This window comes from Tachyglossus aculeatus, chromosome 5, assembly GCF_015852505.1.
Source record: "Tachyglossus aculeatus isolate mTacAcu1 chromosome 5, mTacAcu1.pri, whole genome shotgun sequence".
In the NCBI taxonomy this organism is placed as follows: domain Eukaryota; kingdom Metazoa; phylum Chordata; class Mammalia; order Monotremata; family Tachyglossidae; genus Tachyglossus; species Tachyglossus aculeatus.
Window position 1 is genome coordinate 30,462,609 of NC_052070.1, and position 8,553 is coordinate 30,471,161.

The 8,553-nt window shown below is 43.1% G+C and overlaps 1 non-coding gene across 1 annotated transcript; it reads left to right on the top strand.

Moving 5' to 3' along the window:
• Positions 1-1,515: 1,515 nt before the first annotated feature.
• LOC119929164 lies at positions 1,516-1,653 on the top strand. Its single transcript, XR_005451302.1, has one exon. It is a non-coding gene; the product is annotated as a small nucleolar RNA SNORA7 (small nucleolar RNA).
• Positions 1,654-8,553: the final 6,900 nt, after the last annotated feature.

An 8,553-nucleotide genomic window follows, 5' to 3' on the forward strand; every position in this document is an offset into this window, starting at 1 on the left:
AGCTCTTCTGAAATCACAATGCCTCCAGGAGGCCTTCTAAGATTAATTTTTAATCTCTCCACTTTACAGCCCCCACTTTTCATTTCAGTATGTCTGCACCATTTAGTCCTCTTTGGTACTAACAGGCTTCTGAAGAATTTATGTACAAATCTTGGGTAAGCACGAACACAGGTGCATATTCCCTTTTCCTCCTTCCTCCTATATGTAATCTATTTTAGTGCCTGTTCCCTGCCCCTCCCATTTCCCCTACTAAAATTTAAGGTCCCTTAAGGCAGCGACCTTGTCTACTATCATAATAATAATGGCATTTGTTAAGCACTTACTATATGCGAAGCTCTGTTCTAAGCACTGGGGGGATACAAGGTGATCAGGTTGTTCCACTGGAGCTCACAGTCTTAATCCCCATTTTATAGATGAGGTAATTTAGGAACAGAGAAGTTCAGTGACTTGCCCAAAGTCACAGAGCTGACAAGTGGTGGAGCCAGGATTAGAATGCATGACCTCTGGCTCCCAAGCCCATGCTCTTTCCACTGAGGCATGCTGCTGTTCTGAAAATTCCTAGGCACTTAGTATAGTGATCTATTCACAGTAGGTGCTCAATAAATACTATACATTATTCTAATTAATTTATTAATTGAGAAAGACATTTCTTTCAGAAAGGAGGAAAGCATTTAACGACCCTTTTCAATACATTCCCTGGTGGGGGAAAATGGCTTTTCCTCTCCTGGAGCTTCTAGTTTTTTGTGAAAACATTTGATAGATTTGCATGAAGAGAACATATAGAATCTTGAACAACTGGGGCTATGTAATATTTTTTCCAGTGTAGATTTAAAATTTCCCCATAAAAATGGTTATCACATGTACTGCTATGAAGTGAAATTAGCTATAATGATTTTGGAGTGTTCCTTGTGTATCCTTGTTCCTTAAGCACTTGATATTCACCCCACCCTGAGCCCCACGACATTTAGGTACATAACCTTGTAGTCTGCCATTTCCCCTATCTGTAATTAATTTTAATGTCACCACCCTAATGGAAATGATTGTGTCTAACAACTCTATTATATGGTGTTTGCCCAACTGCTTAGTGCAGTGCTATGCACACTGTAAACTCTCAATAATGCCATTGATTCTGCATCCTTTTAATTAATCTAATTATACTCTCTTAAATACTTGTTATGAGATAGTTATTAGGCTAAGAGCTGGGGTAGAAACAAGACAATCAGAGCAGAATTGAACTCTTCCTCACATGGAGCACATAATTAAATAGAGTGGGAGAGCAGATACATTATCTTCAGTTGGGAAAATTGAGGTACAGGCAGGGTAGAAGACTTGCCCAAGATCATCCAGCAGGTCAGTGGCATAGTTAGGACTAGAACTGGATCTATTAACTCCCAGTGCCATGATCTTTCCACTCCACTACACTGGTTTTTTTCTTCAAGATGGTATTGTTGAGTTCCCTTCTATCCCAGTAAAGGAAGGGATAAGGGTAAATTTTCACATAAAAATTTCCGTGGTTCCCTCTAAGTATTGCAACAGGAGAGTTTCCAGTACTCTACCAGTCTCAACTATGGGAGGGAGAGTCAAGCAGGGGCATAGCCATTCCATTCCTAGGTTGGCCAGTGCCTAGAGGATGGAAGGCAATCTGCTACAAGTCAAAACTCACCTGTGCTGGGCAGCAGTGACTGCGACAGCAGCAGCAGTGGATACTTAAGTTTACTGTGTGGAAGGAGTCAATGATAAATGACTTCCACGTTTTTACCAAGGAAACTCTATGGTTACACTACCAGAATGATTGCAGATGGACGTGGGGAGTTCTGGGAGAGATAGAGTCGCTAGGGGTCAGAGATGACTCGACAGCATAAGACATTCAATTTGGAGATTCAAATTCTGGGGGCTGTGAGAATTGGGCAGATAGGAGCACTGCTCTTCTACATGATCTCCTATGGGGAAGGGAGTGAATGATTCAGTAAAGTGAAATTTGCTGGGAGTCAGTGGACTTGGGTGCTAAACTAGACTCTGCTTCTTGTCTGCTGTGTGATCTAGAACAAGGCACTTAACTTCTCTGCACCTCAGTTCCCTCATCTATAAAATGGGGATTCAATATAATAATAATAATTATAATAACATTTATTAAGAATTTACTATGTGCAAATCACTGTTCTAAGTGCTGGGGAGGTTACAAGGTGATTCATTCAATCGTATTTATTGAGCACTTATGGTGTGCAGAGCACTGTATCAAGCACTTGGAAAGTACAGGTTGGCAACATATAGACACAGTCCCTACCCAACAATGGGCTGGTTGTCCCAAGGGGGGCTCACAGTCTTAATCCCCATTTTACAGATGAGGTAACTGAGGCCCAGAGAAGTTAAGTGACATGCCCAAAATCACACAGCTGACAATTGGTGGAGCTGGGATTTGAACCTATGACCTCTGACTCCAAAACCCGTGCTCTTTCCACTGATCCACACTGCTTCTCTGTAGAGGGAGAATATCTGTTCCCCCTCCCTTTTGGACTGTAAACTCCAATTGTGACAAGGACTCTCTATGACTTGATTACCATTTATCTAGTCCAGTCTACAGTGGTTGGCATACAGCACGTACTGAACTAATACAAATACCATTTTTTGAATTTTCTTAGGGGGTTTTTCACAGAGGAAATGTGCTGCTGGAAATATCCCTGGGAAGCAACTTAGAAACCCGTTCCTGCAGGATGACCTAAATGTAGCATGCTAAGAATAAAAATAATAATAATTGTAGTTTTTATTAAGTGCTTACTTTGTGCCAGGCACTGTACTAAGCGCGGGGGTGGATAACCCCGGCTCATATTTATTGAGCACTTACTGTGTGCAGAGCACTGTACTAACTGCTTGGGAAGTACATGTTGGCAACATGTACAGTTCAGGGAGAAATTGGGTGGGGAGATGAGAGATTAGTCAGGGAAGGTTTCTTGGAAAAGATACGATTTTATTAGGGGTTTGACGATGGAAGATGTAGTGGTCTACTGGATACAAAGGATATGAAGGGGGAGGGAGTTCCAAACAGGAGGAAGGGCATAACAAGAGGTCAATGGTGAGAGTTGAAAAAGAGGATCATAATAAGTAGGTTGGAATTAGAGGAGCGCACCCTATAAGCAGGGGTGTAGTAGGAGAACAGTGACAATAAATAAGGAGAGAATCTCGATTGGGTGCTTCAAAGTCTAGGGTCAGAAGTTTCCATTTGATGCAGAGAGGGAGGAGTACTTTTACAACACCTCTAGAATCAGCCTCTTCTTCTCCATCCAAACTACTTCCTCGCTGATCTGAACCCTTATCGTATCCTGTCTTGATTATTGTATCAGCCTCCTTGCTGACCACTCAATGTCCTGTTTCTCCCCAATCCAGTCCTAAGTTTTCTCTGCTGCCTGGATCATTTTGAACAAGAAAAAAAAAAATCAGTCCACATCTCCCCACTCCTCAAAAACCTCCAATGGTTGTCCACCCACCTCCAAGATAAACAGAAATTCCCTGAGATAGTCTTTAAGGCACTCAATCAGCTGTCCCACTCCTATCTTAGATTCTTCACATTGTTGATCTCCTACTGTAACCCATCCCCTACACTTTATTCCTCTATTTCCAACCTGCTCACTGTACCTCAATCTCATTTGTCTCACAGCCAACTCCTTACACATAGCCTCCTTCCCTCCCCCTTCTTATCTGACAGATACCACCTTCCCCACCTTCAAAGCTCTAAGATCTCTATGGGACCTTCCCTAATTAAGCCCTCATTTCCCCTATTCACCTTCCCTTCATCACCTAGGCATGTGAATCTTTACCCCTTAAGCACCTGATATTCACTCCACTCCCAGCCTTATGTACATATCTTTATATCCTGTCACATCCCCTATCTGTAATTTATTTAAATGTCTGTCTCCCCTTCTAGACTGTAAGCTCCTTGTGGGAAGGGCAGAAAAGCAGCGTGGCTCAGTGGAAAGAGCACGGGCTTTGGAGTCAGATGTCATGGGTTTGAATCCTGGCTCCACGACATGTCTGCTGTGTGACCTTGGGCAAGTCACTTAACTTCCCTGAGCCTCAGTTACCTCATCGTAAAATGGGGATTAAGACTGTGAGCCCCACGTGGGATAACCTGATAACCTTGTATCCCCCCACAGCGCTTAGAACAGTGCTTTGTGCATAGTAAGCGCTTAACAAATGCTATCATTATTATTGTTATGTCTACCAACTCTATTATACTGTACTTTTCCAATCACTATGTGCAGTGCTGTGCACACAATAAGTGCAGGAGAAGCAGCATGACATAATGGATAGAGCGTGGTCCTGGGAGTCAAAGGTCATGTGTTCTGATCCTGGCTCTGCCACGTGTCTGCCGTATGACCTTGGACAAGTCACTTTACTACTCTAGGCCTCAGTGACCTCATCTGTAAAATGGGGATTGAGACTGTGAGCCCCAAATGGCATAGGGACTGTGTCCAACCCAATTTGCTTGTATCTACCTCAGTGCTTAATAAAGTGACTGGACATATTAAGTGCTTAACAAATACTATAATAATAATAATAATAATAATTACTATTATTATTATTATTATTATTATTAAGTGCTCAAAAATACCATTGATTGTCTGAATGATTTATTGATTCCTAGGAGTAAATGTGAGTGAGAAGGAGGAGGGTTAATTTGTTGTGGAAGGGAGTTGGGCTCTTTAGAAATTTGGAAACAATGCTTCTTTGCTGCTCTTTGTTGGCTGGTTATCCTCTTAATTTCTGACAGAGTTTAAAATCAGCATGATTCTTTAGCTGTATTTCTTGGGTGGCACACCAAATATAGCAATGATTTTGGTACAACTCTGAGAAACTGAATGTAGTAATGCCTGCAGCTGGGTGATAATGCAGACTGCAAAACAGTTTTTTTGTCATAATTTGGCTGGAAAACTTTGGGTTTATTATCCAAAGTGAGGCATTTATAGTTCCACCCACAGTACCAAAATAAGAAAATGAATTGCTAAATCGAGAGGGGAATGAAGTCCAAATTGATGAAAAATAAAATGAATAATTGTGCTAATTGTTAAATGCCTATTATATGATGTGCAAGCACTATGCTGAACACTGGGATAGAAACAATCCTATCAGGTTGAACACTACCTGGCCCACATAGGATTCAACTTAACGGGGAGGGTGTATTGATCCCCATTTTACAGTTGAAGAAACTGATGCATAGATTAGTTAAGTGGCTTACCCAAGGTCACATAACAGGCAAAATTGGGGAGCTAGGTAGGGGGACAGCTGGGATTAGAACCTGGGCAATCAGCACAATGTAATGATTTAGTGTAATGAATTCCACCTGAGACCTCTAGAACAGTTCATTTGAGAACACACTCAAAGCTGTGTGGCCTAATGGGAAGTGTATGGACTTTGGAGTCAGAACACCTGGGTTGTAATCCCAGCTTCACCAGGGAAGCGTCATGGCTTAGTGTATAGAGCACAGGTCTGAGAGTCAGAAGGACCTGGGTTCCAATCTCTGCTCCACCCTTTGTGTGCTGTGTGACTTTGGACAAGTCACTTAATTTCCCTGTGCCTCAGTTATCTCATCTGTAAAATGGGGATGAAGGTTGTGAGCTCTCTGTGGGACAGGAACTGTGTTCAACTTGATTAATTTATATCTATCCCAATGTTTAGAACAGTGCTTGATGCATAGTAAGCACTGGACAAATACCATCATTATTACTTACATGCAGTGTGACCTTGGGAAAGTCACTAAACTTCCCTGTGCTTGCTTTCTTACCTGTAAAATGGAGGTTCAATGCTTGTTTTCCCCTTCACAGCACAGAGTGAGCACTTAACAGATACCATAATTATTACTATTATTATTATTTTCCCTCTTTGACTGTGAGCTCTGTGTGGGGCAGAGACTGATCTGATTACCTTGGATCTACCCCAGTGCTTAGGACAGCACTTGGCACAAAGTAAGGGTTAACAAATACCACTATTAACATTCATTTTTCTTATTGCATTCTCAAGCCAGGTCCCAATGAACAGGGGCAACCACTACTAAGCCCCAGGACTCAGAGGCAGAAAAGGATGCAGGCCACACACTCAAAGCACAAAAATGGCAGGCATAAAGATTTATGGTTCTGTATTTGTACCAGACAGGGAACAGGCCAGCTGAAAACCAGACATGCCAATATAACACTAGAGGAATGGCTTCCCTACTGATCTACCAAGGACTTAGTGTCATTCTCCGCTGCTCAATTTTAAGGTTCTGGAGGGCAGGGATTGTGCTCCCTAAATCTACCCTACTCTCCCAAGCACTTCAGTACAATGCTCTGCACAAGGTAAATTCTTAGTAAATCTCACTGATTAACTGATTGATTTAATAAGCACAACTGGTTTGGACATGTGGCAGGAGCAGGGTTTCTCAATCTCATTTTGTAGGCAGATTCTTCCTTCCATCATTGATGGAAGGAACTGGTTTCCATGAAGAGGTTTCCTGAGATACCATATTGCTTTGTGGTATGTTTCATAAAACCTTGGTTATATATCCTCTAAGGAATTCCTTCAGGGGCCTTGAGAGGTTTAGAGTTGCCTCATTGCAAATCCAGCACCTTCACTGCCAACACAGAGCTTCATGCTGTCACTGAGTTCTCCCTGTTCTAGGCCTGTACAAAGATTTGGGAGGCCAGGGACTAAGAACTGCCTGGTTGCAAATCCAATATCCAAGGAAAGCCACTGAAGATGAGAAGCCTCTCAAGAGGAAGTCGGTCAGTCAGTCAGTCGTATTTATTGAGTGCTTACTGTGTGTAGACCACTGTTCTAAGTGCTTGGGAGAGTAAAATGTGACAATAAACAGACACGTTCCCTGCCTATAATGAGTTTACAGGTGAGCCCGTCAACCTGTTCTGTGAGCTGTCCTTCAACGTGGATTCATGGGCCGTGATAGCAACTCGGCCAAGCCTGATGGAATTATGTATCAATGTTTTATTATCACCAGGAATTTGAATCTTTTTTTGTTTGCTTGTTTTTTAATGATAATTATTAAGCACTTATTATGTTCCAGGCACTGTAGTCAAGTGCTGGAACAGATACAAGTTAATCAGATTGGACACTGTCTGTGTCCTGCATCGGACTCACAGTCTAAATTCCCATTTTATAGATGAGTTAAGTGAGGCACAGAGAAGTTAAGTGACTTTCGTGAGGTCACACAGCAGATTTTGGCAGAGCCTAGATTTAAACAAAGGCCCTCTGACTTCCAGGACTCTGTCCTTTCCACTAGGTCACACTGCTTCCCGCATGATTTTCCACAGTGAAATGACCATCTTCTCCCTAGTCCTTGGTTATCTATTTATTTTAGAAGGAGTGGAAGGATACAGGCCTAGAAGTCAGAGGAGCTGGACCTATGGTTGTATGTATCTACGCACATAAGTATGGTTGTGTGTGTGTGCATGACTGTGCCTATGTGTATCTGTGTACAAATGAAATTGTCTGTGGGTGTTTGTATGCATATATGTGTCTGTGTCTATAATAATAATTAATAATTATGGTATTTGTTAAGTGCTTACTATGTGCCCAGCACTGTACTAAGTGCTGGGGTGAATACATACTAATCAGATTGGACAGAGTCCCTGTCCCAAATAGGGCTCACAGTCTTCATCCCCGTTTTACAGATGAGGGAACTGAGGCCCAGAGAAGTGAAGTGACTTGTCCAAAGTCACATGGCAGACAAGTGGCAGAGCTGGGATTAGAACCCACACTCCCTGGCCTACAGGTGTCTCTGAGGGATTGGTGGTCCTGGGCGACCCCTCCTCCTTCTGCTACCAGACTGTATTCAGCAGTGGGTAAAGGGCAGGCTGGGGGACAAAGGAGGCTTCCGTGGGCCACTGAGAGGGACAAGCCAGTGTGGGAGAACAGCAGGGGTGAACTGCAGCCTCAGCTCAGACCGTGTGCTGACTTTAGCCTTCTGGAGGCACGGACCTGTCTGGAGGCCAGAGACACTGCCAGACTTCCCAGGGTGGAGATAATAATAACTGTAGTATTTGTTAAGTGTTTACTTGTCTCAGGCACTGTACTAAGTGCTGGGGAGGATACAAGCAAATCAGGTTGGACACAGTCCCTGTCCCAAGTGGGGCTCCCAGTTTCAATCCTCGATTTACAGATGAGGTAACTGAGAGCCAGAGAAGTGAAAGTGACTGGCCCAAGGTCACATAGTAGACAAGCAATAGAGCTGGGATTAGAACTCATGACCTTCTTGCCTCCCAGGCCTGTGCTCTATTCACTAAGCCATTCTGGAGATGTCACCCTCAGCCCCCTTGGGACTCAGGCTGAGGAGAAACCTAGGCCCATTCAAGCCCCAGTAGGATTTTCTACAAAAAAAAAAAGGATCTTCCAAAACCATCGTTGCCCCTGATACCTTGATGGCACTCTCCTTGTGGGTGGGGACTGGGTCTCTCCATTAATTAGGAGTAACTCATTATCTACATCATCATTCCACATGAGCACTTAATGAATAATCAATGCCACAGGAAGCACAAGAACCAGATGAAGCAGGCCCCTGGGCCCCTTACA